The sequence below is a fragment of the Acipenser ruthenus genome, chromosome 26 (assembly GCF_902713425.1).
Source record: "Acipenser ruthenus chromosome 26, fAciRut3.2 maternal haplotype, whole genome shotgun sequence".
Lineage (NCBI taxonomy): Eukaryota > Metazoa > Chordata > Actinopteri > Acipenseriformes > Acipenseridae > Acipenser > Acipenser ruthenus.
Window position 1 is genome coordinate 12,539,031 of NC_081214.1, and position 19,134 is coordinate 12,558,164.

Genomic DNA, 19,134 nt, shown 5'->3' on the forward strand with positions numbered 1-19,134 from the left:
TCTGCATGGCTGTGTGGTCCAGTGGTTAAAGAAAAGGGCTTGTAACCAGGAGGTCCCAGGTTCAAATCCCACCTCAGCCACTGACTCATTGTGTGACCCTGAGCAAGTCACTTAACCTCCTTGTGCTCCGTCTTTCGGGTGAGACATAGTTGTAAGTGACTCTGCAGCTGATGCATAGTTCACACACCCTAGTCTCTGTAAGTCGCCTTGGATAAAGGTGTCTGCTAAATAAATAATAAATGGCTGTGCTTGTAATGTGGCTCCTAATAGCTAGGTGAGCTCCATATATGAGAGTTATGAGTTTGAGGAAATCTATCCTTGTACATTATGATTCAATTATATTATGAAAAAAATATTGCAATGGTTCATAATTTACTGACGCAACAAATGAAGCTTTCAAATTCAATTGGGTGAGTTCTTCTCCTGAAAACTTTAAAAGATTTCACCATTACAACAAGGGTCTAATTTAAAGGAAACTGTAAAACGCAGCATAAGGGCAAGTGCTTTGCGTTTGAGCTGGACTGCGTCGTCCCCTTCATGTTGTGATTTTGAAGGGTTTGAGCTGGACTTCGTCATCCTTCTGAAGGGTTTGAGCTGGACTGCGTCGTCCCCTTCATGTTGTGATTTTGAAGGGTTTGAGCCGGACTGCGTCGTCCCCTTCATGTTGTGATTTTGAAGGGTTTGAGCCGGACTGCGTCGTCCCCTTCATGTTGTGATTTTGAAGGGTTTGAGTCGGACTGCGTCGTCCCCTTCATGTTGTGATTTTGAAGGGTTTGAGTCGGACTGCGTCGTCCCCTTCATGTTGTGATTTTGAAGGGTTTGAGTCGGACTGCGTCGTCCCCTTCATGTTGTGATTTTGAAGGGTTTGAGTCGGACTGCGTCGTCCCCTTCATGTTGTGATTTTGAAGGGTTTGAGCTGGACTGCGTCGTCCCCTTCATGTTGTGATTTTGAAGGGTTTGAGCCGGACTGCGTCGTCCCCTTCATGTTGTGATTTTGAAGGGTTTGAGCCGGACTGCGTCGTCCCCTTCATGTTGTGATTTTGAAGGGTTTGAGTCGGACTGCGTCGTCCCCTTCATGTTGTGATTTTGAACGGTTTGAGCTGGACTGCGTCGTCCCCTTCATGTTGTGATTTTGAAGGGTTTGAGCCGGACTGCGTCGTCCCCTTCATGTTGTGATTTTGAAGGGTTTGAGCTGGACTGCGTCGTCCCCTTCATGTTGTGATTTTGAAGGGTTTGAGCCGGACTGCGTCGTCCCCTTCATGTTGTGATTTTGAAGGGTTTGAGCTGGGCACTGTTGGAATTCCCTTTAAGAAAACAATAGCCCTAGCATTTGCCAATGCTATGATTTTGATTAACAAAAAGCTGTTTAATTGCCATAGCACCATTTGTTAATGCAGTAATTAGAAATATTTCCATTCAATATTGGCATATGTGACTGCAGGGTTTCGTTATATTCATAAACTTTATTTGTATACTTCCAGCCTTTGTATAATAGAGCGTATTTAAGGTATTTATATGGGACCTGTGATTTGGAATGTGGCTTCATTATCTATAGTGCTGATGTGAATTTATTTTTGTTTGAAACATTTTTTAAATACATAGGACTACACTGTAGAGCATAATTATGAAGATATACTATTTAACATGAATACCTCAATATTCTAGGCAACACCCCACTATGTTGGTAGTACAACAAACATATTAGTTAATATTAATTTCTTAATATACAGGATGACACCACCATTGTGTGATTAATATTTAAATATAAATATAGGGTTTTAGTCCTTAACACATTTCATATGTCATATAAAATTATATTTACAATTCTATGTTCAATTATTCAAATCTATCAAAAGAACTATAAACAAAATAGAAAAGAAATACAAGGGTAAGTTATAACAATATGCTTTTCAGTTTCAATATCACAAGACGTTAACCAGTCAAATAACTAAGTCAATAAACCAACATTAAAAGTTCAAATATATATATCATTTTAAGGGTCTGTGGCAGGGCACCCCTGCCGCTGTGCGTATTTTGTGTTTTATGTTGTATGTGGGATGTTTATATGTATGTATGTAGTGGTGCATGGAGTGTGGGTTATGTAGCACGGGTGATTTAAAATGTATATTTTTATTTAGGCACAGGGATTGCACAATCACTTCACAAGCAGAATAAAGTGTGTATTTGTATGGGGGCACAGGGAGTGCACAATTAGTTCATGTGCAGACTGTGCCGGGATTCAATTGAATGATTCATTAGCAATAGAGTCCTGGCACAGCTGTAGATAAAAGCAGCACAAATTTCTCACTCAGGGTTGGGTGTTCAGAGTGGAGAATGGGAGAAAGTGTTGTCACAGTGCATGTGTTTTGTCACAGTGCATGTGTTTTGTCACAGTGCATGTGTTTTGTCAGTGTTTCTGTATTGACACAGTGTTTTTGTTTTGTCACAGTGCATGTGTTTTGTCACAGTGCATGTGTTTTGTCACAGTGCATGTGTTTTGTCACAGTGCATGTGTTTTGTCACAGTGCTTTTGTTTTGTCACAGTGAATGTGTTTTGTCACAGTGCATGTGTTTTGTCACGGTGCATGTGTTTTGTCACGGTGCATGTGTTTTGTCACAGTGCATGTGTTTTGTCACAGTGCTTTTGTTTTGTCACAGTGAATGTGTTTTGTCACAGTGCATGTGTTTTGTCACAGTGCATGTGTTTTGTCACGGTGCTTTTGTTTTGTCACAGTGCATGTGTTTTGTCACAGTGCATGTGTTTTGTCACAGTGTTTTTGTTTTGTCACAGTGCATATGTTTTGTCACAGTGCATGTGTTTTGTCACAGTGTTTTTGTTTTGTCACAGTGCATATGTTTTGTCACAGTGCATGTGTTTTGTCACAGTGCATGTGTTTTGTCACAGTGTTTTTGTTTTGTCACAGTGCATATGTTTTGTCACAGTGCATGTGTTTTGTCACAGTGTTTTTGTTTTGTCACAGTGCATATGTTTTGTCATAGTGCATGTGTTTTGTCACAGAGCTTTTGTTTTGTCACAGTGCATGTGTTTTTTCACAGTGCTTTTGTTTTGTCACAGTGCTTTTGTTTTGTCACAGTGCATGTGTTTTGTCACAGTGCTTTTGTTTTGTCACAGTGCATATGTTTTGTCACAGTGTTTTTGTTTTGTCACAGTGCATATGTTTTGTCACAGTGTTTTTGTTTTGTCACAGTGCATGTGTTTTGTCACAGTGCATGTGTTTTGTCACAGTGTTTTTGTTTTGTCACAGTGCATATGTTTTGTCACAGTGCATGTGTTTTGTCACAGTGTTTTTGTTTTGTCACAGTGCATATGTTTTGTCACAGTCCATGTGTTTTGTCACAGTGCATGTGTTTTGTCACGGTGCTTTTGTTTTGTCACAGTGCATGTGTTTTGTCACGGTGCATGTGTTTTGTCACGGTGCATGTGTTTTGTCACAGTGCATGTGTTTTGTCACAGTGCATGTGTTTTGTCACGGTGCTTTTGTTTTGTCACAGTGCATGTGTTTTGTCACAGTGTTTTGTTTTGTCACAGTGCATGTGTTTTGTCACAGTGCATGTGTTTTGTCACGGTGCTTTTGTTTTGTCACGGTGCATGTGTTTTGTCACAGTGCATGTGTTTTGTCACAGTGCATGTGTTTTGTCACAGTGCATATGTTTTGTCACAGTGCATGTGTTTTGTCACAGTGTTTTTGTTTTGTCACGGTGCTTTTGTTTTGTCACAGTGCATGTGTTTTGTCACAGTGCATGTGTTTTGTCACGGTGCTTTTGTTTTGTCACAGTGCATGTGTTTTGTCACAGTGCATGTGTTTTGTCACGGTGCTTTTGTTTTGTCACAGTGCATGTGTTTTGTCACAGTGCTTTTGTTTTGTCACAGTGCTTTTGTTTTGTCACAGTACTTTTGATTTGTTTAATAAATCTGTGCAGCAGCACTTCATCACTCTCCACGCTGTGTCCGCTACTTCCTGGTCTGACATCACCACGCAAGCCATCATGTGACAGGGTCTCAAATCTATCATAAATGCTTAGTTCAGTACTAATAACAAGCTAAAAGAAACTCAACATATAAAAATGATTAAGTTCTGCACAAGGTTCTTTATCAGCTCGGCAGCACATTTTTTTCATTGAGGTTTGACACCGACTCTGGAAATAATTACATTACTGTATTTAACATGAAATTCTTCATCTCAGTTAACTTGTTAAAATATACCATGGAATACCTTACTAGCTCACAACACAGTGAAATAAAATAAGGAAATACATACATTAGAAAATCCATATGTGTGGCAGTGTGACCCCGCCTTGTGTGTATTGTTTGTTTATATGTTGCATGTAGTGTGTTAAATGTTGGTGTATAGTCATTGGTACACGGGATATAAATGGGTCTGCGTAGCACGAGTGATAAAATGTATATTTGTATTTAGCCACGAGGGCTGCACATCACTTCACGTGCTGATTAAAATGTAATACTATGTGAGCACGGGGAATGACACGTAATTAATCCATGTGCAGTTGTATCGAGATTCTAATTGAATGATTGATTAGCAATCGAGTCTCGGTACAACTGCATAAAAGACGCACATTGTCACTCAGTCGGGGTTGGGTGTACAGAGAGGAGGTACGGGGAGATAGAGAGGGGACAGAAGTGAAAAATAACAATTGCTATTCGTTCAGCACGGTACTTGTTTGTCCGTTTCGTCCCTTTTGTGTTTGTTTACTGTTTTGTTTGGCCCTTGTGCCCGTTTGTTTTGTGTGTGTGTTTTGTTTAACTCTTTTATTTTCATTATTATTTAATAAAGAAAACAAGCGCTTTCGCGTCTCGGTTTTAACCCTCAGCTGCTGTGTGTCTGTGTTTCTGGTCTGTGATGTCACCACACCTCACCACTGTAAGCCTTCCTGCCACAATATGTTATAAAACAGTTTAGTTTAATAGTATAAGCATCTTTCTTACTGCAGCTGGTACGTCGTGGGTCCAGTTTCATTTGATTCTCATGCGAGTGTTCGCACTTCAGCCAAATGCTGTCAGTACTCAGCACTGACAATGACTCTGAGTAGCTTTCACATTTTCTTAATTAATACTCTGATTGGCTGTAAAGGTAACAATGATAACCATAGATTGGATAATGCTTTGTTGGGTGGATTTGTCTTGTGTACTATTGCCTAGTAACTGAAGACATGGTATTCTGGGAGATGAAGTTTATAGTGGATATTTTAGGGGAGGCACCTTATGGAACGAAAATATATTTTAATATATTGAGAAATATAATATAATATATTGATTACTATATTTCAATATATTGAATATTACAAAATGTATTATAGAATATATGCCAATATTAGCATGGCAAATATATTATACAATATAAAGTGTGTCAATATACAGCAAAATATTTGTTTTATAAAACTTCAGCCTCAACATATAATTGTAGACAATATGTTAATTGTCTACAATTATAGGAAAATTACCTATATGGTAACAGTATCCTGGGAGACAGTCAGCATGGTTTTAGGAAAGGGAGATTGTGTCTAACTAACCTGCTTGATATTTTTGAGGATGCAACATCGACAATGGATAATTGCAAATCATATGACATGGTTTATTTAGATTTCCAGAAAGCTTTTGATAAAGTCCCGCATAAAAGCTGAATTCTCAAACCTACATTATTGATTTAGATTCTGGTATAGTAAGCAAACGTGTTAAATTTGCAGACGACACAAAAATAGAAGGAGTGGCAAACACTGTTGCAGCAGCAAAGGTCATTCAAAATGATCTAGACAGCATTCAGAACTGGGCAGACACATGGCAAATGACATTTAATAGATAAATGTCTAAGGTACTGCACGCAGGCAATAAAAATGTGCATTATAAATATCATATGGGAGATACTGAAAGTGAAGAAGGAATCTATGAAAAAGACCTAGGAGTTTATGTTGACTCAGAAATGTCTTCATCTAGACAATGTGGGGAAGCTATAAAAAAGGCCAACAAGATGCTCGGATATATTGTGAGAAGTGTTGAATTTAAATCAAGGGAAGTAATGTTAAAACTTTACAATGCATTAGTAAGATCTCACCTAGAATTTTGTGTTCAGTTCTGGTCACCTTGTTACAAAAAGGATATTGCTGCTCTAGAAAGAGTGTAAAGAAGAGCAACCAGGTTTAAAAGGCATGTCGTATGCAGACAGGCTAAAAGAATTGAATCTATTCAGTCTTGAACAAAGAAGACTACGCGGTGATCTGATTCAAGCTTTTAAAATCCTAAAAGGCACAGCTAATGTCGACCCAGGGGACTTTTTTGACCTGAAATAAGAAACAAGGACCAGGGGTCACAAGTGGAGATTAGATAAAGGGGCATTCAGAACAGAAAATAAGAGGCACTTTTTTACACAGAGAATTGTGAGGGTCTGGAACCAACTCCCCAGTAATGTTGTTGAAGCTGACACCCTGGGATCCTTCAAGAAGCTGCTTGATGAGATTCTAGGATCAATAAGCTACTAACAACCAAACAAGCAAGATGGGCCAAATGGAATCTTTTCGTTTGTAAACTTTCTTATTGTTTTTGACATAGCATGCGTTATAAATTCGGTTATGTGCGAAAGGATGAACTTTTCACAGTATCACTAAATTTTAGGTATAAATCACATCTTTCCAATACAGCTTTTAGGACATTTCCAAAAAGTGACACTACCGGCCTCATACATTTTAATGCTGCTCTGAAAAATTCTGACAAACATAAAGCCCATATTTCATACTTGTGTGAAATAATGTATTCCAGAGAATATTTTCTTCTTGTATGGAGATTGTAACATGAAACATACAACATACAATTCTTCCAGCCGTTATGAAGTATGGCATATATTTTAATTAATTTACTTTTTTTCCATATAAAGTAGATGCCGGTTATTAGCAACCCTGATAAAGACAACTTTCGGTTATTAACAACATTTTCCCAGGAACCAATCCCGTCCCATAGACTTTAATGTTAATGGAATTCTGATATTAGCAACTGCATGCCGCTTATTGACAACTTTATTACTAGTTGCCAGTGCTACGGAGCACACTTGCATGATTTATGCACATACTTCATGCAGCTTTTGTAACACACTGACTTCACAACCGCGTATTTCTGGCAGACTGAGGCAGAATCGTGGCTTTGAAACTGGCTACGAAGCTGCATGCAAAATTGAGATGGATTTACAGCGGGAGGTGGTACATTGTAAAAAGCAGACAACATTGCACAATTTCTTAGTTTAAAATTGTGTTCTTTAGAATTAATTATAAGTACAATTTATGTTTGCTTTACTCATTGTAAGGACAGTTGTAGTACATCGCTGTGTAGTACTATTTAAGCCTACTACTTTTTTTTGTTTTACACACGTGTGACGTAAACAGTTCTGTGTTTGGGTATTTCATGTTCATTTTTTAACAATGTAACATTTAAAACACATGTATTATTGTAAACATGTTTTATCCTTGTGTTAGAGTTTTGCCCCAAGTGGTATGTTATTGAAAGGTAATACAGGACCATATACCTATACAAGCTTGTGGTCCGCTAGATAGTGTGTGTCATGGTACTCCAATCCTAGTGTGAGCTGAGGTTAGGAATACTGTGTGTACACAATGATCAAGGAGTTACATGACAGGGTGTGCTGATGGAATCCACATATTTTTTATACGATATACAATGAGAAGACATCATTTGTCATACCATTTGTGTATATTAGCATATTTTGCTACAGCATACTTTAATTAAAAAACTGGGAAGCACAGCCCAGATTTTTTTATTTTATAACCCATTTTAAGCCATGTAAATTGCACATGGTAAATATTTTATTAGGGTCATACTCCTTTTCTGGTATATTTTCATAACTAGAAGAGATTTACAACCTTCTAGTTCCAAGTCAACCCTCTTCCAGGTGAGCTCAGAAAGCCCCCTCATTAGCGAGACAATCACATGCCAACACCTGAGCACAGTGTAAATACAACACTCACCTCTACCAACTTACCCAATATCAGTGTTTATTACACCTACTGTATGGGATGTGACCACTGAGAGACGAGACAGACGTGAATTAGCAGTTTTCTTTAGCAATCCGATACTTTTTTGTTATTATTTTTTTAAAGCCAATTTATTTTTTAAACCGATTTTTTACTGTTGAATTGAGTGTTAAAAAACCTGACAAAGTTAATTTGTCACGTTTTAGTTGTAATTCAGCTACCAATGTGGCATCTGTGGGGAGCACTGTGAGTTGCAGTAAACAGAAACATTAATTTAATTTTCTTTGAACAAATCATATTTTAAACCCTACAACATCCATAGGGAACACACATTTCTCATTTTTCAATTAGTTTCCATTATATGATCAAATCTCATGTCTTCAGATTCTATCGGAACACTGAAGGAATATCCCCTGCTGAATTCCTTCCTGTGCTTTTATGCAACAGTGTAATTCCACGCTCCCTCACTCCAGATATCCTGTCAAACTAGGCTGCTGCATGATATAAATAATTCACAGGCGTGAGCAAGGCACTCGAGGTGATGTTTAAGTATGTGGATTTAGTAAAAGATTAAACATGTAAAGAGAGAGGCTCCTCCTCTTCGAATGCCCAACATATAGAAGGGGGGTTCCGTCATTGAGGAGACCCAACAAACAGGAAGGTGGTCATCGTCTCTGAGATGACCCGACATACGAAGAGGTGTCACTGTCTCTGAGATGACCCGACATACGAAGAGGCTCGCGAACCAGAAAGAAAAACACTGATTAGTAATATTAACACACAAGAATGGACCCCCGGCTTCCCGCTGAAGACATTTATGAGAAGAAAAAGGAGAACCACCAATGCATATAGAAAACAAGAAAAAGAGAGGCAACATTTAACATGAGAAGGAAAGAAAACCCTTAACGTGACAAAGGGGTTAGTAAACTGTACCCTATTGACTATGTGAAGACCATCTGCACAGTGGAAAGGAAAAAAAAAAACATTACTTTTATTTTCTTTTTTAGGCAGATAGGTCGTCCCCACTCTGGACATACTAGCAATGGACTAATGAGCAGATGTTATTTAGGATGGTGAAGAACAAATATAAGCTTTGACTGCTGATGAGGTCCAGTATTTTTGATTAGATGCTGGTAAATTTTTGCTCTTGCTGCAAGTGGCTGCCCCGATTCTGAATGAATGAGGAGTGTAGAATTGCAGGGGAAGTCCTGCTCTGGAAACCAAAGTGGAGAGCTGTGAAGAAAACCAATGTCTTAATACAACAGACCCCTTTACACTGATGAACAGGGGGTCAGAAGGAGATTTGAGTTTACGTTCAGTGATATATTTCAGCATGGAAGCACAAGGGCATAGAGGAGAGTCAGTTTTGAAAGTGGAATGCAGATAGACATATGGTTTCCAATGTTAAGCCATCAAATGGAGAAAGGCAGCCTTGATGGAGGATTGAAATCGAATTGTAAGAATGACTATAGAGATAGGCAGGCGAGAAGGAGAAGTGGCCGGAGAGCTCTTAGAGATTCTGTGCAGGAGGGGACAGACAGCTGAAATTGATAGAAGAGTTGGAAAAGCAATAGACATCAAGCGGAATTTGTGTTGTATTACTGACAGATAGGATTTGATTGTAGCTGGTGCTGGATGTAGACAATCCTTTGCGTGTACTATGAAAACCATGATCCAGTCCTGGTTGAATGGATTCGGATTAATCCTGCTTTGGGAACAGAAAAATCAATAGGTGGTCCAGCCGGTGGAATAAGATGGGTGATGGAAGTAGGAGTGCTGCAGCCATGATGCTTGTGCTGTATCGAGTAGTCCGCTGATAGTTAGGTTCAGTTGAAAATTAGCTGGTTGAACTGGGGTTTCACTGCTGGAGTTGGCAGAGCTGTAGGGACCAGACTGAAATCTGGAAATCTGGAAACTAGAAAGAACGTCAGCTGTATTATTATAAATGCCAGGAGATGGCGCACTTGGATTAGAAAGCTATTTGATAGTGAAATCCATATTAAAACTATTGGTTTCTTTGACCAAAGATATATGTGCTGTGCCTATTGGGTACCTTTCAAAAAGAGCTGTGGATTTTAAGTGTGGTGATAGGTTTTCGATTTCTAGTGGCCATCCACTAGAAAACTACTGATTGTTTAAAGACCTCCAAATCCCTTAAATGAAGCATCCATAAATAAAGCCAGGTCATGAGTGCTGAAATTAAATCAACATAGAATATGGACAGGCCATGAGAGCTGACCACATTTTAATGTATTTTCCAGCTTCTAATGAAATATTAATGTAGGAATCCAAGTTTTTGCTGTTAATGAAATAGCGAGTATTCGAGATATAAATGTCTGACCTTGAGGAAAATGCGAATTGCAAAATTTAAATGGTCCAGCAAAGAGAGTGGTGCGCATTTCTTAATCATATTACTGATATGAAAGTTCTGAATGAAGGAACGAATATGGTTGAGTTTAGATACAGGGGCTTGCTTAAAACATTCAGTGCCAGTATGATTCCTAGAAATTGCAGAGGCTAAACAGTCTCCATCACTAGATCTTGAGATAGTAAAGTATTTAAAAACAGTAAAATGGCAAACAAAAGGAGAGGTAGATGAACAGTTCTTAAAGATCCCATGCAGGCAAAGACGAACAGCTGGAATGGAGTGTAGTGTTGGAGAAGGAACGGATCTTGCATAATACTGATGTTGGATTCTGGATAAGTAGGCTTTGTAATAGAGCGACCACTGGCTCTGGTTCGTTGCCCCTTTAAAACACAGACCCAGGACACGGGAATTGGATTGGTTGCGCTATTTTAAATAAACAAACAAAAAACAAAATAAACAAAACAAACATCTAGCTCTACTGACAACTAACTAAACACGCAGGAACCTCATCTATATTGCAGGACGGCTAAGCCGTTTACCTGCTACATAAAACTCCAACAACACACAAAAAGGGTTTTTCACACTACCTTTTCATTTGTACGCTTGAGCACACAGACAAGCGGGCTCTCCACACAGCAGCCCTGAACAGACTGGCTGCTTTCCTTTTATACCCTGCACCTGGCTCTAATTTACAATAATCACCAGGTGCAGGGGATAATCACTAATAAAACAATTAAACAATTAAACAAATTAAAGCTGTTCCCTTCTGGGAGATGCAGTCCTATTTCCCCAGGACTACACTATCTCACAGCTTTGATAGTGAAAAAGTCCTTGGTGTGAACAATAAAAAACAAGAATCCAATCTTGATTGAAAGGGTTTGAGGAAATCCTATTTTAGTTCAGAAATTGTTGAGAAAAGTACACCAGCCGGTGGCATAGGATGATCTAGTTGAAGGGTGAGAGTAGATGCCATGTAACCTGGGCTGAATCCAGGAGATTACGAAGGAGAGATTTAGCTGAATAGATGATTTGATTACGGAGCTTCCAGAGGAGTTGGATGAGTTGCAGACTTTATATTGGAATTTGGATATCTGTATCCAAGCTAAAGCATCGACCATGTTATTGTGAGTACCGGGAAAGTGGTGTCTTGAATAATAAATGATTAGAGACTGAAATCCATATTAGACGACAGAGAAGTTACATGACCAGTGAAAAAGAGGACTGGTCAAGAGAGCTAAAGAGGGATAGATTATACAAATGTTGATGCTGCTTTAGGGCAGATCGATACAATCTGTGCAGTGGATCGTATCCCCTGCATTTGCTCGGAGGTTACTGTAGACGTAGATTTGCTGCAAAACCTGTTAAACTGATCTGGAACAGTCTATGAATGCATTATCCATTGTGAGGTAAGATGCTGCTTTTAATTGTAGAAATAGTTCTTCCATATCTGCTGGCAGTTCCGCACATTAATTATTAGCCCCTTAAAGTAAAAATTTCAAACCAACATCCAGGTAATAAAATGATTAATTAGAAAATACAGAGATTTTTACACAATGATATAGATAGCTTATAAACACACACAACTTGTGGTGTCATACTACCATCTAGTGGTTATGATCAAACATGCATGAGACCACTTCTTGAAGTGAGAGGGTAGACTACACGAGTGTGTTGCAAAACACGAAACCAGGACAATTTCACCATGAGTAAAGTTCAAAACAAGCTGGGGATCCCATGTTGAATGAGAATTGACCCAAATTAATATCCTACCCATTATGGTGTCTCAGTTACTGAAAGTAGCAATGAATCGCTGCAGCCAGGAGATTGTATGGAAAGAGTGCAACGTGATGATTGACAGATCTACTGTCGACATGGGCGTGGAGAGATGAGGCTGTAATAGAGGCTGCAATGGTGAGAAAGTAAACAGAATTGATGATCCTGATATTGAGTGATTCCAGGCGATTGTGCACCGAAGGGCATCGTTGAGACTTGAATAAAAGCTTGCTGTCTTTATAAAAGGTCAGAAAGATAATCTGCGCTACTGGATCTTGTAACGCAGTCTGAGAGTAAAATGTTGGCGGCCTAAACAGCTGGGGAAGAGGTGCTGCTGCTGCTGCTTAAGCACTGGATTGCAACAGAAAAGAAATACCTTTACGAATAGAGCTTTCAGGATTCTTTAAAAAGACGCACTGGAAATGCGAGCCAAGGAAGATTTCGTTTAGCTCTAGTGGTCAGAATACTGGATACAGTAGCAGCACGATCGAGTACTGTACCATGGCAGCGGCTGATGTGGAAGGTCAGCATTGCGTGGAGTCGAAGAGTCGCTACGTTGGTAGGATAAAACAGGATACTGGGCGGATTTCTTTTGCCATTTCATCTGCTGGATTTGAATAGATGGATAACGCCATCATCAGAGATTTCCTGATTCTAGAAAGAAAATTGCTGTGGGTGAGTGTTCTTCTGTATTCTAAATAATGGGTCTGTAGTGATACATGAAACAAAAACTAAACACAAGACTACTACATAGGGATGTCTAATGGTTTAAATAGAGTAGACTTAATTGATGAAAGGAGATGATAGGATAGAGGGGACCTTGCTAACGCCCGCCCCCCACCCCCTCCCCCAGAACCACACTTAATCGGTTATTGTTTCGATATTGTGTCCCCATCATCCTGCTGAGCCCCATAAGCTGGCTGCTGCCCATGAGTTAGTGGATTGCCTGGTATTTCTTTTGGTTTTCTGATCCCTGTTGCTTCAGCTTGTCTACATGAGTATTTGTTGGCAACAGCATGTGATTTTAGCAAGGTGCTTCTATGCTGTTTAATATATTCATTGTGAGGAAGCATTTCAGGTTTGTCAGTCCCTAGACCCAGAAACAAATCTATTGGCAATGGCAGGTACCTGTTTTCCCTGCCATTGATTAGCGGTCCTTTAATCAAACTGAGCGTTTGCTGGCACTTACTGTGCTAATAAATGGCCCCCTGTTATTCCTTTACAACCTGTTTCCTTTGTTCCCAGGATCTCCAGCTGTATGGAGAGGAGTTGTTATCGAAGCAGTCTTTGCTAACCCTTCAGCAATCCCCGGCAAATCCCTGCTGCAGTAATTGGTTGTGAGTTTCAGGTCTGCCTCTGAATCTGTAGTTCTAACATTGTTTCCCTTTGCCACTGGGACTGACTTGAAAGCGATTGGAAATCAGACTCGCTCCTTTCCATCGGCAGCAGATCGAGATCAAATCCTTTGAAATTGAGATTCTGTCTGGCAGCCCCAGAAAGAATTTCAGGGTGTAATAACTCAATCTTACTTACTGAATCGCACTGAAGTGGAAGCTACCTAATTAGCCACCAAAACACAAATAATACTGTCAGGTGAAATATCAGAGATTGGTGAATTAATTTCTAAATAGCAATTAAACAAAAGCATTCTACACACAGGTGTGCTTTGACTTTTGTATACTGGGTGTGCAGAAAACCCATTATTGGTACTCCTGCTCCCAACAGAAAACCCATTACTGGTACTCCTGCTCAGAAACTAGTACTCGTACAGATACTTGTACTCAGATTGACTCGGATGATGTCACATTCATAAACGCAGTTAACTTATAATTTAAAGCAAAAGAACAACATAAAACTGGTTTATATTTAAGCAGTTCCGTATTGAATAAACATTGTTTTGAGGCGGTAAGCATTTTTTAAAAATATTTATTTATTTATTTTTTAAAAAACTATGCTATCAACAGCAAATGCCTTTAAAAACCACAAACACAAATATAAACTAAAAAAACTTAACATGTACAAAATCTAGTTAAAAAAAGCAGCTTCAGTCTTTCATCGAAAAAACTTGCGTACATAACAAAAAAAGAAAGATAGGCTCCATCCCTTGAAAAATAAAAACAATGCAATCCTTTTTGAAGGGTTCCTCCCGTTTCCCAAGTCAGACAAGGATGTTCTTGGTATCCAAATAAAGGACAGCGACTGAAGTGTAATCATATGTATGGGTACCCTGTGATCTTCAAAGACTATGAGATATGTTCATTTAAACACACTGGGGTGCATTTGAACCCCTGTCCGCTGACAAAGGGTTAACCACGTGTCATTTTAATTATGTTGTGCAATCATTTATTTATTATCAAATTATACAGGACGTCTGTGACGGGGTGGCAAATAACGTCCGCAATGAAGTGGGGACCACTTAGACCAGACTGCAAATATATAGTAAATAAATATGTTTTTGTATTTATTTACTAGTTATTTTGGGGATTATTGTGTGGAGGTGCCTGTGTACATTAACAAAATACTATTTTTCAATGGCAGGCTAATGTCTGTTTCTTGAATCTGTAGCCTCAAAAATGCAAAAACACATACTTTACCAAAAACTTCAGAAAGTGATATTCGATGTATCTCGGATGAAAAAATAGCCCATTAAACAACGTACATAAAAAAAGCATACATCGTGGAACATATCGTGGGGCAGCAGTGTGGAGTAATGGTTAGGGCTCTGGACTCTTGACCGGAGGGTTGTGGGTTCAATCCCCAGTGGGGGACACTGCTGCTGTACCCTTGAGCAAGGTACTTTACCTAGATTGCTCCAGTAAAAACCCAACTGTATAAATGGGTAATTGTATGTAAAAATATAATGTGATATCTGTATAATGTGAAATAATGTATAATGTAACAATTGTAAGTCGCCCTGGATAAGGGCATCTGCTAAGAAATAAATAATAATAATTATTATTATTATTATTTATTTCTTAGCAGACGCCCTTATCCAGGGCGACTTACAATTGTTACAAGATATCACATTATTTTTTTTTACATACAATTCCCCATTTATACAGTTGGGTTTTTACTGGAGCAATCTAGGTAAAGTACCTTGCTCAAGGGTACAGCAGCAGTGTCCCCACCGGGGATTGAACCCACAACCTTCCGGTCAAGAGTCCAGAGCCCTAACCACTACTCCACACTATCTTTGCCACGAGAAACATCTGCTTGAAAAGGATTAGATTAGTTTGGTTTAACTAAAACAAAGACAGGAAGACTGGATTTAAAGACACTACAACACAAGAAAAAAACACACACACACAAAAACAAGGCTGAAATCCAACACACACACAAACTGAAGGACTAGCCTTGAAAAAGCCAGTTACTCAATATCATCTAAAAAAAACTTTTTTTAAAGTATATTTTAATAAATGATATTCTTGTAGAAAAGCTGTTATAAATCCCCTTTTCAAAGTGGAAGTAACATATATCTGAAAAGAGTTTGATGCTGAGCCGAACGGTCTGTCTGCTTTTCTTCCTGTCTTATAAAACACAGAATGATGCTAAGCTCCACCATGGCAGAGAATGTATCACACTCGTACCTCCTCCTTCCCCTCGGATTGGCTCTCTATCTCTAGACTTGAGATTGACAATCATTATTGTCCTATTGGAGCTAGGAACTGATTCAATGCATTTTTTAAATGTAAATATTTTTCTCAGACGAACAAGTTATAGCCAAATTACACAGGTGATACTGTGGCCATACTTATTACGAGTACTCGTTTTTGCTCAGACTCCGGCACACCCCTGCTGTCCAGATTAAATTCAAACTGCAGATGGTACTGGGAGCAGCCCCAGTTTGCTATTAGAAGATTATATTGTGTTTTTATTACAGACTGGTTACATGGTGCAGATAGAAATATAAACAGCAAATAACTCACAGCATTTCTGGGTCTCAACCTATAGTTTGAACCGACTGCCGACTGAATATTGCTATACAAGAGTGCTGGAGAATACTAATGATACAGCAGAGCAATGTGGGGATTGCACCAAAACAGGTCCTAATAACTTTTATATGCATCAGACTTAATGCATACATATATCTATTCTATCATTCTAGATGCACTCCATTACTTTAGCTGGCATTTAACCACCAACAAGCAGAACATTGGTTTGAAAGCTGGCACTTTGGTAAGTCTAATGTAAAACATACCATCACTAATGGTTCTTATTGGAAATCTATCTTTGTTACCTGAGTATTTGAAGCTGCTATCCACTATAAAGTACAGTGTTAATAAGTTTGGCTATAATTTTCAAATATATCAAAATACAGTAGTCTTCTGCTAAGAGAACACCCCTCAGGAAGCAACAATATGAATCAATAAATACATATATATTTATTACTTGTCATGACGCACGTGCATCAACATATGCAATGAACAGAATAAGTAAGAGAAAAGCAATAGGCAAGTATATGTTAATAAACTATAATAATAAAGTAACAGACCAACTAACGTTAATAAACTAACTGTCAAACTAAATTAACACAGCACCCCTACACGTGTTAAAAAATGCAGCAGATTAATTATGAATATCTGTACAGGAGCAATATTCAAGACATGCACAAAATTATTTAACAGAATGGTGAAGCGACTCACCAGAACAGGAAACACCATATTGCTCTGCAACTTGATTCAGGTTTTATTCAGGAGCTCGAACAATTTCCAACTTTTTGTAAGATGAGACACAGCGGCGCATTTCGTCGTTTGTTTACATGCCATTTTGTAGCAATGAGGTGCACTTGTGGGAATCAGAATACAAAGAATACAGAGTGGCTGTGTGGTCCAGTGGTTAAAGAAAAGGGCTTGTAACCAGGAGGTCCCCGGTTCAAATCCCACCTCAGCCACTGACTCATTGTGTGACCCTGAGCAAGTCACTTAACCTCCTTGTGCTCCGTCTTTCGGGTGAGACGTAGTTGTAAGTGACTCTGCAGCTGATGCATAGTTTACACACCCGAGTCTCTGCATGTCTTCATGCAGCCTCCGAGACTCACTTAAACACGTCTTTCAGGACTATATGAAGAACATGTGCATGTCTTCATGCAGCCTCCGAGACTCACTTAAACACGTCTTTCAGGACTATATCAATGTACACTGTGCATTGATAACACAATATGCAATATGCACTACAGACCTTTGGCGGCTTATGCTATAGCCCATTGTATACCATTATTCTTTAAAAGCTAGTATCCTGTGCGTAGCACCATGACATATAATAGCACTATAAATCCTTCTGATTGATTTACTAACATGGGAGGAATTCAAAAGGAATTTATTCCAAAGTATCATTAGAAACACATTCTTCTGAAAGAAGGAAAAAACTAAACTTTTACTGGAAAGAAACAAACTAAGAATACATAAGAGCCATTGCTTTCAGTTTCTAAGAATGCATCAGAGCCATTGCTTTCAGTTTCTAATAATACATAAGAGCCCTTGCACTCAGTTTCTAAGTTGTTTATTTCAAGCTGTATATGTGATAGTCATGGGGAAAAATGAGTCATGAACATATTGGGCTCTATGTACTAATATTACTACTACTACTAATATTACTACTACTACTACTACTAAATACTACTAAACAGCTCTATTTCGTGAACAACTACCGTAATATCAATGCAAGTTTACAAACAGCATAAATTACTGCTCATTATACAGGAGTAATTGGAATTTGCATCTCATTATAAATAGATTTGCAACAGTGAAAGTCAAGATTTAGAACTTCCTTATGGCAAAGATAAATGAGTGGTATAGTGAACAGGAAGAAGTAGTATCAAATATAATAGGATGGAGCTATGGCTTCTGCAGACTCCGACCTTGATGCAACTATGGCAACGGCAAAAAAGAAAAGGAAAACACATTTCCACAAAGACGACATTGACCTGTTAGTTAGTGAAATGGAAAAACAATCAGGAAATATTATTTAACACTTTGCAGGGCCAAAAAACATTAAGAAACGAAACATGGAAAGAAATAACTAACAAAGTAAATTCACTGAGACCAGTGCCAGCGTTAGGATTAGGAAGTAACCCCCCCCCCTCCCAAAAAAAAGAAACAAACGTGGAGCGCTGCTACAGCACAACCTAAAGAAAACCTTTTGAAAATAAATACATCAGCAGCAAAATCTGAATCGGTCAAAAACGTATTTTTTTCTTTATATTAGTAATCTCCAAATCCAACGTGCCAGATCACTCAATGACGCTGGACAGTCTTTGAGTAATAAGAACCATTAACATTGCAAACATAATGGGTACAAAGTCATTCTAGATACGAAGACAATGCGTCCGTCAATAACGTCATGTAGAGACATGACATGAAAGGGTTTCTCATCGTAAACGAATGCAGTAATCTGGGACTGACGTTTGAAGTTTCCTTAGCTAGTACATTCTGGATTTATAATGTCAAAGGGTAATAAAGCAAGATGATGTTTAATTAATATCCTTTGAGATAAAAGGGGAATGGGTTCAGCTGGCTGAATTCCAGCACAGTGAGTGCATATTCAGATATTATTCACACACATGGTCCCTCATCACTACACTGCGATGGGACATGCATGCCCATAAGACACTAACTAACCAAACAACAACACTAACAAACCACACAGTTTACCTCAATGTATTGGCTCCCAATCACGATAATGCAAGCAGCTGTTTACTTACCACATGTCTTCATCTACATCTGGATGCGGAATGTCAATCTGCTGTAAGTGCTGAAGTGTTTTCTTTTCACAGACAGTCCTGAAACACAACAAACAAGAACAGCTCAATAAAGGCAGACTATATGATGTTCATCATGCGTGTCCACTGGGGACTGCAATATGATCCAAAGCATGCACAGCAGTCTGGCTGAAAAAATAAACATTAATATTGTGGACTTACGAATTAGACCCGCTGCTGCTGTAGCAGTGTAAACAGTCATGGTCAACAATGATACCATGGT

General features: G+C 38.7%; 1 protein-coding gene across 1 annotated transcript in view; it reads right to left on the reverse strand.

Annotated features, from left to right (window-relative positions):
• Positions 1-19,134, reverse strand: part of LOC117430513 (5-hydroxytryptamine receptor 2A-like) — a 185,038-nt gene that overhangs the window by 64,094 nt on the left and 101,810 nt on the right. Inside the window, exon 2 of the mRNA XM_034050592.3 lies at positions 18,855-18,932. The gene's annotated coding sequence lies outside the window, so the exon portion shown is untranslated. The remainder of the gene's footprint in view (positions 1-18,854; positions 18,933-19,134) is intronic.